Source organism: Globicephala melas, chromosome 9, assembly GCF_963455315.2.
Source record: "Globicephala melas chromosome 9, mGloMel1.2, whole genome shotgun sequence".
Taxonomy (NCBI): domain Eukaryota; kingdom Metazoa; phylum Chordata; class Mammalia; order Artiodactyla; family Delphinidae; genus Globicephala; species Globicephala melas.
This window is the reverse complement of record NC_083322.1, coordinates 82202806-82223791: the sequence shown is the minus strand read 5'-3', so window position 1 is coordinate 82223791 and position 20986 is coordinate 82202806. Positions and strand designations below refer to the sequence as shown.

General features: G+C 38.8%; 1 protein-coding gene across 2 annotated transcripts in view; it reads left to right on the top strand.

Annotated features, from left to right (window-relative positions):
* Positions 1–15038: 15038 nt before the first annotated feature.
* Positions 15039–20986, top strand: part of LOC115840852 (platelet glycoprotein 4) — a 148403-nt gene continuing 142455 nt past the window's right edge. For both annotated transcript variants that reach the window (XM_070046310.1, XM_060305040.2), the window contains exon 1: positions 15039–15285. The gene's annotated coding sequence lies outside the window, so the exon portion shown is untranslated. The remainder of the gene's footprint in view (positions 15286–20986) is intronic.

The window sequence follows — 20986 nt, the reverse complement described above, 5'->3', positions numbered from 1 at the left end:
CAGGGACAGTAGTAGAAGAAGAAAAGAGTGAGTGAGCATAGGGTCGGTCCTTCACATTATTGAGGGACTCCTAAATTAGCTCAGGACTTAACCCTGTGAGAGTTTGGAAAACACTGCAGGGATTTGAGCAGGGGAATAAATTGATAGAACCAACGTGTTCACGGGAGAATTATGGATGACATGTTGAAAATTAGGAAAATTTCGCAGTAGTCCGGGTAAAAGGCAATGTGATTTAGGCTGGATTGTTGCCATGGTAACAAATGGACAGATTTCAGACACATGTTACAGGTAGAACTGGCAGGGTTTGAGATGCAGTGTTTAAGAGAAAGAAAGGGGCTTGAGTAATTTTAAGAATGGAGTTTCTACATATTGAGATGAGGAATACTATGGAACAAGCAGATTCGGAGGAGAAAGATCAGGAGCTCAATTTTGAATATCATATTTGAAAAATTATTAGCCGCATTAAGTGTTCAAGCAGGCTACCCATACATGCATTTCAATGTCAGAATTTTGGCTAGAATATAACTTTTTAAATTGAGGTATAGTTAATTTACAATGTTGTGTTTGTTTCAAGTGTACAACAAAGTGATTCAGTTATACATACATACATATATGCATGTATTCTTTTTCAGATAATTTTCCATGATAAGTTATTAGAAGATATTGAGTGTAGTTCCCTGTGCTATACAGTAGGTCTTTGCTGTTTACCTATTTTATATATAGTAGTGTGTATAGGTTAATCCCATACTCCTAATTTATCCCTCCCCCTATCCCCCTATAGCTTTCCCCATTGATAACCATAAGTTTGTTTTCTTTGTCTGGGAATCTGTTTCTGTTTTGAAAATAAGTTCGTTTGTATCATTTTTTTCAGATTCCACATATAAGTAATATCATATGAGGGCTAGAATGTAATTTGAAAGTCATCAGCAGATAATGACATTTAAAGCTACAAAAGTAGATGAAATAATCAAGGGAACATGTAAAGAGAGAAAAGAGGTTCAGGGACTGTGTCCAAGGTCATTTAAAGAAGTCTGAGAAGTTGCTGCTAATGTGGAAGGAGAAGAGTCTGGAGAATAGATTGTCCTCCTAGAAGCCAAGGGAAGAAAGAGTCTTAAGAAAATGGAGTGACTAACTCTGTCAAAAGCTACTGACTGGTCAAGTAAAAAATATACTGAGAATTAATCTTTGAGTCTGATAAGGCCTACATCTAACATTTCCAGGGCCAGAGTATCATTCAAAGCATGTATACTAGACATCTAAATATTTATGTTATAAATCAAGCTTACAAACTTAAAAATTCTTTCCTCTTACTTAAAAAAGTAACTTGATAATGCTGTGAAAAGACACGTTCAAATTTAACACAGTTTGCCTCCTTTTCATTAGTGAAATATGAAAGTGTAAGGATCCTACCCCCCTTCTCTACCCACTATCCACTCAGTGCTCTGCCACGAGAATTCTTGCACAGGCAAGCCCTGGCCAAGCTCTGTTAACAGCCGACAGACAGGCTGCCTTTTGGCAATCCCTTTTGGCAAGCTCTCTGGCGTAGGGATAAGTATGTCAGTGGTGTGATCTACTCCCGAGTAGTCAGACTCACAGAAGAGGCCCATGCAGAACCTGAAGTGGGTTTAAGTGATCTTAGCAAGAAATTATGGGGTTCTGGTTGCCTGGAGTGTGGGCTACAAGAGGAGTGTAGGCTCCAGGTGGGCATTTCCCCTTGGTCCCTGAACTCCTTGCTCCACTGGGGAGAAGCTCAGCCTGTGAAGAGCAGGAATTTCCAAGTTGCAGGGCCCAGGGAAGTGTCCCCTGTTGACTGATTCTAGAGGTGATACAGAATTTAGAAACACTGTCCTGGATAATAGTGGTTTCAAGGCATTGTCAAGAGTGGAAAAACAACCCAAAAGAACAAAAAAGGGGGGGGAGGGGAGAAAGAGTAGAGACTGCAATGGACATTGCTTTCAAGGTGCTTTCCTGTACAGGAAATGAGAGGACTAGCATGGTAACTGGTAGGGGAAGTTGATCAAAAAAGGCTGCTTTAATCTTGAGAGAGAAAAATGGAGCTGGTGGAATCAGGCGCCCTGACTTCAGACTATACTACAAAGCTACAGTAATCAACACAGTATGGTACTGACACAAAAAAAGAAATATAGATCAATGGAACAGGATAGAAAGCCCAGAGATAAACCCATGCACTTTGTCTTTGATAAAGGAGGCAAGAATATGCAGTGGAGAAAAGACAGCCTCTTCAATAAGTGGTGCTGGGAAAACGGGACAGCCACATGTAAAAGAATGAAATTAGAACACTTCCTAACACCATACAAAAAAAAACTCGAAATGGATTAAAGACCTAAATGTAAGGCCAGACACTATAAAACTCTTAGAGGAAAACATAGGAAGAACACTCTTTGACATAAATCACAGCAAGATCCTTTTTGACCCACCTCCTAGAGAAATGGGAATAAAAACAAAACTACAGTGGGACCTAATGAAACTTAAAAGCTTTTGCACAGCAAAGGAAACCATAAACACGATGAAAAGACAACCCTCAGAATGGGAGAAAATATTTGCCAATGAAGCAACTGACAAAGGATTAATCCCTCAAATATACAAGGGACTCATGCAGCTCAATATCAAAAAAACAAAAAAAAACCCAATCGAAAAATGGGCAGAAGACCTAAATAGACATTTCTCCAAAGAAGATATACAGATTGCCAACAAACACGTGAAAGGATGCTCAACATCACTAATCACTAATCATTAGAGAAATGCAAATCGAAAGTACAATGAGGTATCACCTCACACCAGTCAGAATGGCCATCATCAAAAAATCTACAAACGATAAATGCTGGAGAGGGTGTGGAGAAAAGGGAAGCCTCCTGTACTGTTGGTGGGAATATAAATTGTTACAGCCACTATGGAGAACAGTATGGAGGTTCATTAAAAACTAAAAATAGAATTACCATATGACCCAGCAATCCCACTACTGGGCATATACCGTGAGAAAACCATAATTCAAAAAGAGTCATGTACCACAATGTTCATTGCAGCTCTATTTACAATAGCCAGAACATGGAAGCAACCCAAGTGTCCATCAAGAGATGAATGGTTAAAGAAGATGTGGCACATATATACAATTGGAATATTAACCATAAAAAGAAACGAAATTGAGTTATTTGTAATGAGGTGGATGAACCTAGAGTCTGTCATACAGAGTGAAGTAAGTCAGAAAGAGAAAAACATACCGTATGCTAACACATATATATGGAATCTAAAAAAAAAAAAAAAAGGTTCTGAAGAACCTAGGGGCAGGACAGGGATAAAGACGCAGACGTAGAGAATGGACTTCAGGACATGGGGAGGGGGAAGGATAAGCTGGGATGAAGTGAGAGAGTAGCATTGACATATATACACTACCAAATGTAAACTAGATAGCTAGTGGGAAGCAGCCGCATAGCCCAGGGAGATCGGCTCAGTGCTTTGTGACCACCTAGAGGGGTAGGATAGGGAGGGTGGGAGGGAGACACGAGAGGAAGGGGATATGGGGATATATGTATATGTATAGCTGATTCACTTTGTCATACAGCAGAAACTAATACACCATTGTAAAGCAATCATACGCCAATAAAGATGTTTAAAAAAAAGAGGCTGGGGCTTCCCTGGTGGCGCAGCAGTTGAGAGTCCGCCTGCTGATGCAGGGGACACGGGTTCGTGCCCCGGTCCGGGAAGATCCCACGCGCTGCGGAGCGACTGGGCCCGTGAGCCATGGCCGCTGAGCCTGCGCGTCCGGAGCCTGTGCTCTGCAACGGGAGAGGCCACAGCAGTGAGAGGCCCGCGTACTGCAAAAAAAAAAAAAAGAGGCTGCTTTTGGTCCATCTGTGTCGTACAGAGTGAAGTAGGTCAGAAAGAGAAAAACAAATATCGTATATTAACACATATGTTGAATTTAGAAAAATGGTGCAGAGGAACCTATTCGCAGGGCAAGAATAGAGATGCAGATGTAGAGAAATGATGTGCGGACACAGGGCAGGGGGAAGGGAGGGATGAATTGGGACATTGAGATTGACGTATATACACTACCATGTATAAAACGGATAGCTTAGCTGGTGGGAACCTGCTGTATAGTGCAGGGAGCTCAGCTCGGTGCTCTTTGGTGACCTAGGTGGGAGGATTGGGACAGAGGGGGTGGGAGGGAGGTCCAAGAGGGAGGGGATATAGGTATACATATAGCTGATTCACTTTGTTGTACAGTAGAAAATAACACATTATAAAGCAACTATACCCCAATTAAAAAAAAAAAGGATGGTTTTGTATATGCTGACGAGAAAGACACAGTGGAGAGGAAAAATGTTAAAATTTGATAGCACATAATAGAGAAGGGATGGTATTGTTAAAGTGATATCCTTGAGTAGGTGATGAGGGATGGGATGTAGTGCACCGTGGATGGTTGTTTTCTATTAGAACACCAGACAGTTCATTCACAGTAACGAGAGAAGGAAAAGTAAAGAAATACAGAAGCAGTTAGAGGTTAGGTGTGACGGTGGAAGGGTTTAAATGTCTCCTCTGGTTGCTTCTGTTTTCTCAGTGAAATAGCAAGAGTGGGAACATGTGTTGGAGATACAAGAAAAAAAGAAAAAGAATAAAATAGTGACTTACTTCCTTATCAGCTCTTATTTAAATAACTCCTTGTATCAGTCATGCAACCCCACCCATCCGCCTCTACCAACATGTCTCAACAGCCATTCACGTTCGCCAAATCATCCAATCCTTTTTCTTTTAGGAGTTGTCCTTGAATTCTTTGCAGATTTGGAGATTGCTAAGCACTCATTCCTCTGAAGCCTCTCTCACTAGGGCTTCATGCTAGGGCTATTCTCCTTTTCTACCTTCTCACCTTGTCTTCGCTAAATTCTTCCTCTCATACTCATTTCTAAAGCCAGTTTTTTTTCATGTTTCTGTCTTTTAAATCCCCTGTTCCCTCTCCAGGCAATCTCGTTTCCTCTTTAGGGTTCCACGATCACGAGATGAAGCTGTTTACCCCAAATGTTTACCTCCACATAGACCACCCCCACTTCAGTTTGTGGCTAGTCCTACAGCACTTCAAAGTGAAAGTGTTTGAAAGTGAACTCACCGTAGTTCCTGATGAGCCCTCCCCCATTCCCCTGCGCAACAGCATAATTCTCTTCATCCCTCACACTTGAAATCTGAGCCATTTCTGATTCTTCCTTTCTTCCTATGTTTAATATAGTTCGATGGCACTCAAAAGTGCTTTCAAATCCTTTTCTCCCTTTCCACTTCCTTTGCCAACTCCCTTATCCAGACACATAGTTCCCTCTCTCTCCCTGATTATTGGAGCAGTCCCTTAAAGAATCTTACTTCCTCTTTTCTTTTAATGACACGCTTATTCAATCTGGCATCATGGGGCTGGAAGATTTATATTCCCAAGGAGCAAATGGCAACGTTTCTTATGACACATCCATTGTTTAAATTTAAGACAAACTTTTAAGCCTACACTAGTTGATCTCAATCCACCGTTCTCCTAAATTTTACATTTCTTTCCTATGTTTATTCTAAATCCGAATCAAAAGGAATCACATCCTATTTCCCATTTTGTGAAACTTCATGCCTTTCATCATTAACTTTGGGCTGTTCTTGTTGCCACATAGCCCTTTCTCAACTTAAAAAATATGTTAATGCCGAATTCAAACACAACTGCATCGAGTACTTTCAACTCCATCCTAACTTGAAAGTAATATTCTGTGAAAAATACAAAAGTTTACTGGCACCACTTTTATAGTACTAATTGAACTTACTGCAATTTATTTAAATTAGCCAACTTCTTACTCATACTAATTGACGCGCTGTAGGCTTTGGAAACAGAAATCTGAAATACTATATGTTATTGGTACTTTAGTCAGAACTCCTCTGCAGTGAAAGGAAATGTTCCGTATCTGCACAGCCCAGTTCAGCGTCCGCTAGCTGCGTGTGGCTAGTGAACACTTGAAGTGTGGCTAGTACAACTAAGGAACTAAGTTTTATATTTTATTTAATTTTAATCATTTTTATTTAAATAACTGCAAGTGGCTTTTCGATATTACGTGTTTGGCCTGCATATGGACTCTAAGATTTCCTGGGGTACCTCCCTCTGCAAAATCCATTCATCTCACCCCGTGCAAACTCTTGCTGTGAACGCTGCCTTAAGATTCAGACGTCACCCAGCCATTGCAGAACTTCACTGTATGTACCAACTTTGGCCCCCTTTCTATGACTCACGCTACGTGAATCCTAATCTGGTTATTTCCTCCTTTTCCCGTACCACGTGAAGCACGTGAAAGCCTGAAAGCAGTCACAAAAACGCTAACCCCGTTCCTGTATTTTCACTCTTGTTGTCATTTCTATATTCTACCCACATATGGGTTAGAGAGACATTACTGTCTGCTTGATGCGAGCAGGAAGAGAAATGAACCTGTTCCAATGACTGTGTATTTATCTCGCCCTTCATTGTGCTAGCTAAAGAATAAGTTCACGTCTTCATTGAATTATCCTTTCCCTGGCAAATCGTCAAGTGATTTCTCTGCCTATTCAACCCTACTTACATTTCTACCGAAGTTCTGAACTGTAGTCACAATGAAAAATGATACTCTTTAAGAATATAAAATATAGTTAGGGCAACACTACAGCTATACATGAAAAGAGAACTATGGTACATGAGGTTTATAGTTAATGTCAAAAGAATTGTACACACACACACACGATTTAAGGAGTTCAGAGGAGAGACCTATGGTTTTTACATGCTTTTATATATAAGAAATGTGATATGAAGAAGTTATGATTTTAGCTATACTTTTAATTATAGATAAAATTTAAAAGAAAAGGCATTCAGAACACAGTGTAGAATACTGAAAGGACATGTAATTTGTAGGCAGACATGCCATTTTCTTAGTAATTGTGTCATCTTGTATAAATTCCTTAGTATTTAAGGACTGAGAGGCTTAGAGTTGTTTTTCTTCAGTTTTAATTTTTTTATTGAAGTATAGTTGATTTACAGTGTTGTGTTAATTTCTGCTGTGAGGTGAAGTGATTCAGTTATACATATATATACACATTCTTTTTAAAAATATTCTTTCCATTATGGTTTATCATAGGATACTGAATATAGTTCTCTGTGCTATACAGTAGGATCTTGTTGTTTATCCATTCTATATGTAAAAGCTTACATCTGCTAACCCCAAATTCCCACTCCATTCCTCTCCCAACCCCCTCCCCCTTGGCAACCGCCAGTCTGTTCTCTAGGTCTGTGAGTCTGTTTCTGTTTCATGGGTAGGTTCATTTGTGTCAATTTTAGATTCCACATGTAAGTGATATACCATATGGTATTAGTCTTTCTCCTTCTGACTTACTTCACTTAGTATGATCATCTCTGTTTGCATCCTTGTTGCTGCAAATGGCATTCTTTCATTCTTTTTATGGCTGAGTAGTATTCCATTGTATACATATATACCACATCTTCTTTACCCATTCATCTGTCAGTGGACATTTAGGTTGTTTCCATGTTTGGGCTATTGGGAATAGTGCTGCTATGAATGTAGGAGTGCGTGCATCTTTTTAAATTATAGTTTTGTCTGGATGTATGTCCAAGAGTAGGATTGCTGGATAATGTGATAATTCTATTTTTACTTTTCTGAGGAACCTCCACACTGTTTTCCACAGTGGCTGCATTCCCACCAACAGTGTAGGAGATTTGCCTTTTCTCCACACCCTCTCCAGCATTTGTTATTTGTAGAATTTTTCATGATGGCCATTCTGACCAGTGTGAGGTGGTACCTCGTTGTAGTTTTGATTTGCATTTCTCTAATAATTAATGATGTTGAACATCTTTTTCATGTGCCTATTGGCCATCTGTATTTCTTCTTTGGAGAAATGTCTGTTTAGATCTTCTGCCCATTTTTCATTTGGGTTGTTTTTTGTTTACAATGTTCTTTTGAAGATTATAAATAATGTCTGTAAAACTCCAAACATGGTTCCTGGAGGATCATAGGAATTCAGTACAGAGTAGCATTTATGGCTTTTCCAGATGAAGCAAATTGCATGTCCTGAGAACCAGAGGCAGGAATCCCTACAGACACAGGTAAGTTTAAGAGACAGCATGGTGAGTTGCCATGAACAGATCAGTTTGGCTCAAGGACTGTGTGTATTTGGGAAAAATGGGAGATATACTTAGAAAAATAGATTGAAACAAGATGGTGAAGGGAATTATATTCCAAGGTAGAAAGTTTACTATAAAGCTTGGAAAGAGCCAATAAATATTTTTGAGTAAGGGAGTAGCCAAGTAGAAGTGATGTCTTAAGAATGTAAACCCACCAGTACCATGTCAGCTGGCTTGGAAGAAAGAGAATAGAAATAGATGATCAAGTCAGGAGTCTATTACAGTAATTAAAACATTAGAAAATAAGGATGAGAATTAGGGTATTAAATGTGGAAAAGTAATTTTAAAATAATATGCAAACATAAGAACTACTATCTAGAAAAAGCTAATAGATGCTTGATGAAAAGAGGAGCATAAAATGGAAACTCGATGCAGTGAAAGGAATACCTTTTCTTGGAGTCAGAGAGTTGTGCTCAAAAACCTGCCTTCCGCAGAGTGTCTGGGCCCGTGAGCCGTGGCTGCTGAGCCTGCGTGTCCAGAGGCTGTGCTCCGCAACAGGAGAGGCCGCAACAGTGAGAGGCCCGCATACCACAAAAATAATAATAATAATATTATTATTATTATATAATAATAAATAATCATTTCTCTAATGATTAGTGATGTTGAGCATCCTTTCATGTCTTTGTTGGCAATCTCTATATCTTCTTTGGAGAAATGTCTATTGAGGTCTTCTGCCCATTTTTGGATTGAGTTGTTTGTTCTTCTAATATTGAGCTGCATGAGCTGCTTGTAAATTTTGGAGATTAATCCTTTGTAATTTGCTTTGTCTGCAAATATTTTCTCCCATTCTGAGGGTTGTCTTTTCATCTTGTTTATGGTTTCCTTTGCTGTGCAAAAGCTTTGAAGTTTCATTAGGTCCCATTTGTTTATTTTTGTTTTCATTTCCATTTCTCTAGGAGGTGGGTCAAAAAGGATCTTGCTGTGATTTATGTCATAGAGTGTTCTGTCTATGTTATCCTCTAAGATGATAGTGTAGTGTCTGGCCTTACATTTATGTCTTTAATACATTTTGAGTTTATTTTTGTGTATGGTGTTAGGGAGTGTTCTAATTTCATTCTTCTACATGTAGCTGTCCAGTTTTCCCAGCACCACTTATGAAGAGGTTGTCTTTTCTCCATTGTATGTTCTTGACTTCTTTATCAAAGATAAGGTGACCATATGTGTGTGGGTTTATCTCTGGACTTTCTATCCTTTTCCATTGATCTATATTTCTGTTTTTGTGTCAGTACCGTACTGTCTTGATTACTGTAGCTTTGTAGTATAGTCTGAAGTCCAGGAGCCTGATTCCTCCAGCTCTGTTTTTCTTTCTCAAGATTGCTTTTGCTATTTGGGGTCATTTGTGTTTCCATACAAATTGTGAATTTTTTTGTTCTAGTTCTGTGAAAAATGCCATAGGTGGTTTGATAGGTGTTGGACTGAATCTGTAGATTGCTTTGGGTATTGCAGTCATTTTCACAATGTTGATTCTTCCAATCCCAGAACACGGTATATCTCCCCATCTGTTTGTATCGTCTTTGATTTCATCAGTGTCTTATACTTTTCTGCATACAGGTCTTTTGTCTCTGAGGTAGTTTTATTCCTAGGTATTTTATTCTTTTTGTTGCAATGGGAGTGTTTCCTTAATTTCTCTTTCAGATATTTCATCATTAGTGTATAGGAATGCAAGAGACTTCTGTGCATTAATTTTGTATCCTGCTACTTTACCAAATTCATTGATTAGCTCCGGTAATTTTCTGGTAGCATCTTTAGGATTCTCTATGTATAGTATCAGGTCATCTGCAAACAGTGGCAGCTTTACTTCTTCTTTTCCCATTTGGATTCCTTTTATTTCTTTTACTTCTCTGATTTCTGTGGCTAAATCTTTCAAAATTATGTCGAATAATAGTGGCAAGAGTAGACAACCTTTTCTGGTTCCTGATCTTAGAGGAAATGGTTCCAGTTTTTCACCATTGAGAACGATGTTGGCTGTGGGTTTGTCATATATGGCCTTTATTTAGTTGAGGTAGGTTCCCTCTATGCCTATTTTCTGGAGAGTTTTTACCATAAATGGGTGTTAAATTTTGTCAGAAGCTTTTTCTGCATCTACTGGGATTATCATATGGCTTTTCTCCTTCAGTTTGTTAATATGGTTTATCACATTGATTGATTTGCATGTATTGAAGAATCCTTGCATTCCTGGGATAAACCCCACTTGATCATGGTGTATGATCCTTTTAATGTGCTGTTGGATTCTGTTTGCTAGCATTTTGTTGAGAATTTTTGCATCTATATTCATCAGAGATATTGGTGTGTAATTTTCTTTTTTTGTAGTATATTTGTCTGCTTTTGGTATCAGGGTGATGGTGGCCTCATAGAATGAGTTTGGGTGTGTTCCTCCCTCTGCTATATTTTGGAAGAGTTTGAGAAGGATAGGTGTAAGCTCTTCTCTAAATGTTTGATAGAATTCGCCTGTAAGCCATCTGGTCCTGGGCTTTTGTTTGTTGGAAGTTTTCTAATCACAGTCTCAATTTCTTGTGATTGGTACTTGTGATTGGTCTATTTATATTCTCTATTTCTTCCTGGTTCAGTCTTGGAAGGTTGTCCTTTTCTAAGAATTTGTCCATTTCTTCCAGGTTGTCCATTTTGTTGGCATATAGTTGCTTGTAGTAATCTCTCATGATCCTTTGTATTTCTGCAGTGTCAGTTGTTACTTCACCTTTTTCATTTCTAATTCTATTGATTTGAGTCTTCTCCCTTTTTTTCTTGATGAGTCTGGCTAATGGTTTATCAATTTTGTTTATCTTCTCAGAGAACCAGCTTTTAGTTTTATTGATCTTTGCTATCATTTCCTTCATTTCTTTTTCATTTATTTCTGATCTGATCGTTATGATTTCTTTCCTTCTGCTAACTTCGGGGTTTTTTTCTTCCTTCTCTAATTAGTTTAAGGTTAGGTTGTTTATTTCTGATGTTTGTTGTTTCTTGAGGTAGGATTGTATTGCTATAAACTTCCCTCTTAGAACTGCTTTTGCTGCATCCCATAGGTTTTGGGTCCTCTTGTTTTCATTGTCATTTGTTTCTAGGTGTTTTTTGATTTCCTATTTGATTTCTTCAGTGATCTCTTGGTTATTTAGTAGTTATTGTTTAGCCTCCATGTGTTTGTATTTTTTACAGATTTTTTTCCTGTAATTGATATCTAGTCTCATAGCATTGTGGTCAGAAAAGATACTTGATATGATTTCAATTTTCTTAAATTTACTATGGCTTGATTTGTGACCCAAGATGTGATCTACCCTGGAGAATGTTCCATGAGCACTTGAGAAGAAAGTGTATTCTGTTGTTTCTGGATGGAATGTCCTATAAATATCAGTTAAGTCCATCTTGTTTAATGTATCATTTAAAGCTTTGTTTCCTTATTTATTTTCATTTTGGGTGATCTGTCCATTGGTGAAAGTCTGTTAAAGTCCCCTACTATGATTGCGTTACTGTCGATTTCCCCTTTTATGGCTGTTAGCATTTGCCTATAATTCGAATATTGATGCATTTAATGTTGTCCCAGAGGTCTTTGAGACTGTCCTCAATTCGTTTCATTCTTTTTTCTTTATTTTGCTCTGTGATAGTTATTTCCACTATTTTATCTTCCAGTTGACTTATCCGTTCTTCTGCCTCAATTATTCTGCTATTGACTCCTAGAGAATTTTAAATTTCATTTATTGTAGTGTTCATCATTGTTTGTTCACTCTTTAGTTGTTCTACGTCCTTGTTAAACATTTCTTGTATTTTCTCCATTCTGTTTCCAAGATTTTGGATCATTTTTATTATCATTTCTCTGAATTCTTTTTCAGGTAGACTGCCTATTTCCTTTTCATTTGTTTGGTCTGGTGGGTTTTTACCTTGCTCCTCCATCTGCTGTGTGTTTCTCTGTCTTCTCTTTTTGCTTAACTTACTCTGTTTGGGGTCTCCTTTTTGCAGTCTACAGGTTCGTAGTTCCCATTGTTTTTGGTGTCTGCCCCCAGTGGGTGAGGTTGGTTCAGTGGGTTGTGTAGGCTTCCTGGTGGAGGGGACTGGTGCCTGTGTTTTGGTGGATGAGGCTGGATCTTGTCTTTCTGGTGGACAGGACCACGTCGGGTGGTGTGTTGTGGGGTGTCTGTGACATTATGATTTTAGGCAGCCACTCTGCTAATGGGTGGGGTTGTGTTCCTTTGTTGCTAGTTGTTTGGCTTAGGGTGTCCAGCACTGTAGCTTGCTGGTCATTGAGTGGAACCGGGCCTTAGCATTGAGATGGAGATCTCAAGGAGAGCTTTCGCTGTTTGATATTATGTGGAGCCGGGAGGTCTCTGGTGGACCAATGTCCTGATCTCAGCTCTCCCCTTTCAGAGGCACAGGCCTGACATGTGGCCAGAGCACTAAGACACTCTCAGCCATACAGCTCAGAAGAAAAGGGAGAAAAAAAAGAAAGAAAGAAAGAAAAAATAATAAAATAAAACAAAGTTATTAAAATCTAAAAAATGATTAAAAATAAAAGATTAAAAAGTAATAATAAAAAAAAGGACAGACAGAACTCTAGCACAAATGGTAAAAGCAAAGCTCTACAGACAAAATCACACAAAGAACCGTACATTTACACATTCACAAAAAGAGAGAAAGTAATATATACCTATATATAAAAAAAGAAAACAAAAAAGCGAGAGAGCAACCAAATAAATAAAAAAATCTACCAATGATAATAAACTCTAAATACTAAACTAAGACAAAGATAAAACCAGAAACAAATTAGATGTATAAAGCAAACCCCAATTATACCGTTGCTCCCAAAGTCTACCGCCTCAATTTTGGGATGATTCGTTGTCTATTTTTGTATTCCACAGATGCAGGGTACATCATGTTCACTGTGGAGTTTGAATCCACTGCTCCTGAGGCTGCTGGGAGAAATTTCCCTTTCTTTTCTTTGTTCGCACAGCTTTGGGGGTTCAGCTTTGGATTTGGTCCCGCCTCTGCGTGTAGGTCGCCTGAGGGTGTGTGTTCTTCGCTCAGACAGGCTGGGGTTAAAATAGCACCTTATTAGGGGGCTCTGACTCATCAGGCTGGGGGGGGGAGGGAGGGGTATGGAATGGGGGAAAGCCTGTGGCGGTAGAGGCCAGCATGACGTTGCAACAGCCTGAGGATCATGGGACCCTGGCAGTGGCGGGCTGCACAGGCTCCCCGGAAGCGGGGTGTGGATGGTGACCTGTGCTCACACACAGGCTTCTTGGTGGTCGCAGCAGCAGCCTTAGCATTTCACGCCCATCTCTGGTGTCCGCGCGGATAGCCACAGCTCGCGCCCATCTCTGGCACTCGTTTAGGCGGTATTCTGAATTCCCTCTCCTCGTGCACCCCAAAACAATGGTCTCTTGCCCCTTAGGCAGTTTCAGACTCTTTCCCAGACTCCCTCCCAGCTATCTGTGGCACACTAGGCCTCTTCAGGCTGTATTCACGCAGCCAACCCCAGTCCTCTCCCTGGGGTCTGACCTCCGAAGCCTGAGCCTCAGCTCCCAGCCCCCCCACGGCCCGGCGGGTAAGTAGACAAGCCTCTCGGGCTGGTGAGCGCTGGTCAGCACCGATCCTCTGTGTAGGAATCTCTCCGCTTCACCCTCTGCACCCCTGTTGCTGCACTCTCCTCTGTGGCTCCAAAGCTTCCCCCCCCCGCCCCCCGCCCATCTCCATCAGTGAAGGGGCTTCCTAGTGTGTGGAAACTTTTCCTCCTTCACAGCTCCCTCCCAGTGATACAGGTCCCGTCCCTATTCTTTTGTCTCTGTTTTTTCTTTTTTCTTTTGCCCTACCCAGGTACATGGGAGAGTTTCTTGCCTTTTGGGAAGTCTGAGGTTTTCTGCCAGCGTTCAGTAGGTATTCTGTAGGAGTTGTTCCACACGTAGATGTGTTTGTGGGGAGGAAAGTGATCTCCACATCTTACTCCTCTGCCATCTTGAAGGTTTCCCCCTTGTGAGGTTTTTGAATGTACACTCCTCCTTCCCTGAGTTCAGACCATGAAGAAATCTTACTTAGACCTTGGTAATAGGTTTCCTAGCCTGCTGCTCTTACCCCTCCCATTCAGTTTCCACAACATGGCTGAATATATTCTCCTAAGCCCAGTTTGAAAATCTCCACTGATTTGGGGGGCTTGACATTCTCATGTTTCTGCTCTATGGATCCAGTGAACCAGTTTAGTCTCATAACTCACCACATTGCCATAAGTTCATTGTTGTTCTAGGTAAAGTCTCCCAGGACTTTTCAACGTTCCTCACAACAAAGTCTTTGCTTTATCTCTCTGTGTGCTGAAGTTATTTCTATGTGAAATGTTACCATGAATCCCATACATATCCAGGATATCAGGGTTGCACTCATTTTAAAATTGAAAATATGTTTTATGTAAATTAGAAAATTTAGGTAAGCTTAGATCTAGCAGTCAGGGTATTGGATTTATATTGTTAGGTGTTGACTCAAATAACTTGGGTCACATGCAAAATAAATGAGAATCAGTTGTCCTTCCTCTTTCTTAGCTTTAAAAATACTGCAAACCGTAAGATTTCTCATTAAGGGCAGTCATGGACCATTGACAGAATATAGAAAGGGCTTTATTACTCACCATAGTGTTTGCCACATGGGCAGCTGACATAACTGAATAATCATTGACTTATTTTTATTTGACCTGAGGCCAGTCCTGTTAAAGAGAATTGCCCTCGTTTGAAGTGAATGAAATATTATTTGCACCATCCTACCTCCCCTCCGAGAGTTACCTCTTCTGTCTTTTGGTACATTCTTCCTTAAAAGCTCAGAGGCCTCCCAAGACTTCCCATTTTCCAAATGTCACATTTCCTTCAGAGCCACCCACTAAACAGAATGTCATAATTCAGGCCTCTTCTACCCTCCGAAGATCAAGTTGTCAAAGGTGTCTTAGTAAGCAGTGTAGGGAAACAGAAAGTCAAGCAACTCAGGGAGCTTAAATCTTCTTATCTAAAAATGAAGACATTAAAATCTCTTGTCACAGTAAATGAACTAACGACACCCTGACGATTTGTCAGTTACAGTTCAGGTTTTCCTACCCTGGCACTGGTTTCCAAGAGGTGTCTGTTCTGGTAAGTTGTGATTCTGGTAAGTTGTATTTGCCTTTATATCTCTACAATTTGGGGGCGAGGTAGCAATTTTCCCTGTGACCTCACTTCTCTTAGGGATCTAAAGACAGTTGTTGATTTTACAGTTCGTTCAGCATTTTACTTGTTCGGATACAGTGGTGACTTCCAAGCTCCTTACATTTGAACCAGAAATTTGACGTTTAGTCTGTGTTCTTAACTCTGAAATCTCTCAAGCTTATGACTCTTTTTTATTCTTATTTCCACTGCTTTTGTTCACCTGTTTCTTCTCTGATTTATTGTAATAGCGTACTAGTTGGTGCCATGCTTTTCTCATGGGGCCTCTTCCATACATTTAAAATGTATTAGTACAGATTCATGTACAGAGTTTTAATATTCAGTGATTTCCCTAGGTCCCCCAAGGACACACTTGTGGTTTATAATAATTTTGAAGACAGAAGTTTCTTAGATTGTTTGTTCAAATGGTCACTCTTTCCTCCACAGAAAATAAAGTTATCCAGAAATACAAAACTTTTAAATAACTTTAGATAGATTTTTTTGAAGGAAGATTGTAGTACCATAAACCAAAGTTATTTAAGTTATTATTCTTTCTGCTTTGCAGTGAATGAGCTGAAGATTGTTCTTTAAATCAGATCTTGCTAGGAATTAGGGTAAGGTCATGAGGACTTAGAAGTGTGGGACGGGTGTGGAAAGGATGACAGCAAAGAGGACAAATTGGACAGAATAAACTGGAGGCTCAAATGACAACAGTAACTTTCCAGTTGACTGAGGAGTGGACTTTCTGTAGTTTATCTGTTCCTGAACATAACTGACTTTATTAATATCATCACTCTTCTCATCACCTTCCTTCACCTGTAACACTCTGAGTGTTCTTTGAGAGCAATAAATACATGGTTTTGCCTAGGGTAACAGCTATTCCAAGAAAATCATAGGTGCGAAATAAATTACCTATAACATGTTCCTCATATATTACTACAGGGAAGAAGAACACACACACATGCACACAGACATACACTCACTCACTCGCTCAGGCTGCTGGATAGAGAGCTTGCTTGCCTTGGCTACTCAGTTCAACAAGAAGCAGTCAGTCTTCTACAGTGTACAGGGCTCTTCATGATGCAGCCCCCACAGACGTGACATTCTTCTCTGGACTCCAAAGATTATGCACAAATTGCTTCCTCTGTCTCGAATTTCCTAACTACTTTAAACTCCCCCAATTTGGATAACTCCTCTAACCTTTCAAGTATCAAATTTAATGTCTTATCCTCTTAAAATTGAAAACAAAACCAAACACTTTCTATTACCCTACATGAGGCCGGGTCTTCTTCCTACCACTCTTGGCTTATCTAGCTAATAGTATTCACCAATACATGAAACAGAATCATTTCATTTTTGATTCATCAAGTGTGGTTCCAAAATAACTAGGAAAGATGCTAAGTATTATTTACTGTTGTAGTCTTAAATCTTGACATAGTGCCTGACGTATGGTAGGCACTCAAAATTTGTTGACAGAATGAGTGGTTTCTGTGTAGAATGAGTATTCTTTTTGCTAACTTGATAGAATCAAACTGTTGTTTTGAATGTGGTTAGGCATAGTTCTAAGCTGTGGACATTTTGGGGGAAATTTTTTTCTCTTAAAGTGTTGATATAATTTTAGGGCTCTGCATCAATCAGAATGGAGCAAGACATATTGCATGAACAGACAATGCCAAGATCTCAGGGACTTGAAACAACAGTGATTTCATATAGTGTTTATACTACATGTGGATAAAATTGCATGGAGATGGTATTTATGGAATGAGGAGACCAGAATTCTAAGGACAGAGTACTCGGGAATATTTATTTAACAAGTAAAATAAAGAGGAAATTTTTCTGTATTTAAGTATAATTACATGGAGATAATTACTTCTATCAGTTTCTACTGCACGGAAATGCATTTATGTGTACCTATGTGAGCAAAAATAAAGTTTATAGTTGTGTGTTTAAGAATATTTAAATATCCAAGCTAGCCTATTCATTACATTTTCTTATATAAGTGAGGCGTTTATATTTTGAATTATATGACTATTTTTCTCTAAAAGAGTATTAATTTCTTAAAAATTTTCCAATATCCCAGAATAAACACACATGAAAAGACATTTCCTTTTTAGATACATAAATTAGCAAGAATGAAAAACTTTCTCACAGAAGACTTTAATGACAATTTGTGAATTGTTGGCGTGTTACTCTATTTTTTCGGGTTTTATGACTTATATTAGTTCTAACCAAATTCCAAAACCTTATTATTTTTATGATTTGTTTGAAGTATTTGATTATTAGCAGTGATTCCTGTTCTTTGGGAAATTGTTGTTTTCCAGTTGATGTGCTGGCATTCTCTAGCTTATCTCCCACAAGTGGAGAGAATGTCTGACTTTAGGAATTTTATATTTTATGTCTTTTACTACTGAGAGTACAGATTATGACACTTTGTTAGATGGTAATAGATATCACCTCCTCCTATTGCCCAGCTTCTTCTAGCTTATTGCTTCCCTCTGTAGGCAATATTTTCAAGAAAGAACCATCTCTGCCCATGCACGGAATAGGTAGATTGATAAATGTATGATATAATTTGAGTGGTTTCAAATTCTCCCACCAATCAGTTCCAGTGTCTCACATTCCCACATTGGCCAGCCTTCTTAAGAGTCGCTATTCTGGCACATTTATAATGTTAACTCAAACTAACTCAAATGTTAACTCTTTTCTCTATGTCATTTCCTGTTTTCACATTTTTATTTCTCAGAGTTTTAAAGAGCAATCGTAAATTAGTGAGCTATTTTAGAAATGTAAATAAAAAGGAAAGGAAGCGAGAGAGGCTTCATCCACAGGCCAGATGCGATTAGCACAGCTCAAATCAATTATTTCCTTTCTTGTCCCATAAGAATTTTTTTGTCAGATTTATTTCTAAATATTTATACACTATTGTAAATGAACAATTAAAATATTCTTTTGGGATTTTTAGTATATAATAGAAATACAATTGATTCTTCGTATATCAAATTGTATCTTTTAGAAATATACTACCTTGCTAAAATCAAGTCCTTTTCCCTTTTTGCCTTACTGCATTACCTAAGATTTCTAGTAAATCATTGAATCGAAATGGTACACATGTATACCTTTGTTCTGTAGCATCTCTAAATTTGTTTTGTTCTTCTAAATGCTGTTGGTTTTAGTAAGCAATAACCTTGCCTTAATTTCAAATGTGAAATATCTTACCCCACAATATACAACACTGAATGGTTCAGTAAGTTTACAGATTTCTTCAGGCTTCAAATTTTCCCTAGGTTATCTGGGGCATCCAACATGCACTGGTTAGTAGTCAGCAGGGATGCATAGAGGGTTTATAAACTCAATGTATCTATGGCCCTATCACTCCCCAAATAGACTTTTATCTGCTCTATCAGCCACACTGAAGTGAGTCTATCCTGTCCAGCCAGAAAGAGGGCAGGTGTCTGTAGCCTGAGCTGAGAGTGAGGGCTGAAGTAGCAAAACAGGACAGCATCCAGGCAAGAAAGCCACAAACTTTCCACTAGCAGTTTTCATGTAAATGCACTTCTAAACTTATTGTCCCCTTTAGTAAATTTCTAGTGCAGTGAAATTTTTAAAAATAATTTTTTCCAGTTGTATACTTGCTTTGAGGGATTTGCTTGACTTTCCCACACGTCCAATACCAGGACTTCAAAACATTTTTAATAAAATGTAGACAAAAATATTCATGAATCCAATATAGGTAAAGATTTATTAAATAGAAAAAAGAACTAATTATAAATGAAAAAATAATAAATTGGACTACTTTAAATTTAAGAATTTTTGTTCATTTATAGATATCACTAAGAGAATGAAAAGGAGAAAATATGTGCAACATATTTAACAAAGAACTTACTCAAATATAGTTCTGTCTAGTATGGCACCAGCAGGAAGGGAAGAGTTGTAACATCACAGCCCCATCAGCATGTCCCTGAAAGACAATGAAGAAGGAAATCCTCTCTATGTGCAGCACTTTGAGAATCATACCTGGGTGTTAAATTTTGCCTTTAAGGTGAAATGACGAGAGGTCCCAATCTACACTGATTCATTGTCTTGATAGTAACTGTATTAGTCAGGGTTACCCAGGGAAACAGAATAGAGAGAGAGGGGTGCAGAGAGAGAGGAGATATTAATTGATTTTAAGGAATTGGCTCATGCCGTTATGGAGCAGACACGTCCAAAATCCGCAGAGTGGATGTATAGGAAGAATCAATTTTGCAGTTCAGTTCGAAAGGCTGTTTGCTGTCAGAATTCCTTCTTATTTGGGAGGAGTCAGTCTTTGTTCTATTAAGGGCTTCAACTGATTGAGTGAGGCCCACCCACATTATGGAGGATAATCCACTTTACTCAAAGTCCACTGATTTTTTTGAATTCTATTTTATTTATACAGTAGGTTCTTATTAGTTATCTATTTTATACATATTAGTGCATATATCTCAATCCCAACCTCCCAGTTCATCCCACCACCACCACCCCCCTTTCGCCTTTTGTGTCCATATGTTTGTCCTCTACATCTGTGTCTCTATTTCTGCCTTGCAAACGGATTCATCTGTACCATTTCTCTACATTCCACATATATGTGTTAATATACAATATTTGTTTTTCTCTTTCTGACTTACTTCACTCTGTATGACAATCTCTAGGTCCACCCACGTCTCTACAAATGACCCAATTTCTTTCCATTTTACGGCTGAGTAATATTCCATTGTATATATGTACCGCATCTTCTTTATCCATTCCTCTGTTGATGAGCATTTAGGTTGCTTCCATGACCAGGCAAAAGGGGCTGCAATGAACATTGGGGTGCATGTGTCTTTTTGAATTACGGTTTTCTCTGGGTTATATGCCCAGTAGTGGGATTGCTGGGTCACATGGTAATTCTATTTGTAGTTTTTTAAGGAACCTCCATACTGTTCTCTATAGTGGCTGTATCAATTTACATTCCCACCAACAGTGCAAGAGGCTTCCGTTTTCTCCACACCTCTCCAGCATTTGTTGTTTGTAGATTTTCTGATGATGCCCATTCTAAGTGGTGTGAGGTGATACCTCACTGTAGTTTTGATTTGCATTTCTCTAATGATTAGTGATGTTGAGCATCCTTTCATGTGTTTGTTGGCCATCTGTATGTCTTCTTTGGAGAAATGTCTGTTTAGGTCTCTGCCCATTTTTGGATGGGGTTGTTTGTTTTTTTGATATTGAGCTGCATGAGCTGTTTATATATTTTGGAGATTAATCCTTTGTCCGTTGATTCATTTGCAAATATTTTCTCCCATTCTGAGGGTTGTCTTTTCATCTTGTTTATAGTTTCCTTTGCTGTGCAAAAGCTTTGAAGTTTCATTAGGTCCTATTTGTTTATTTTTGATTTTATTTCCATTACTCTAGGAGGTGGGTCAAAAAAGACCTTACTGTGATTTATGTCAAAGGTTGTTCTTCCTTCATTTTCCTCTAAGAGTTTTATAGTGTTTGAAAGCCTTACATTTACATCTTTAACCCATTTTGAGTTTATTTTTGTGTACCGTGTTAGGGAGTGTTCTAATCTCATTCTTTTACATGTAGCTGTCCAGTTTCCCAGCACCACTTATTGAAGAGACTCTCTTTTCTGCATTGTATATCCTTGCCCCCT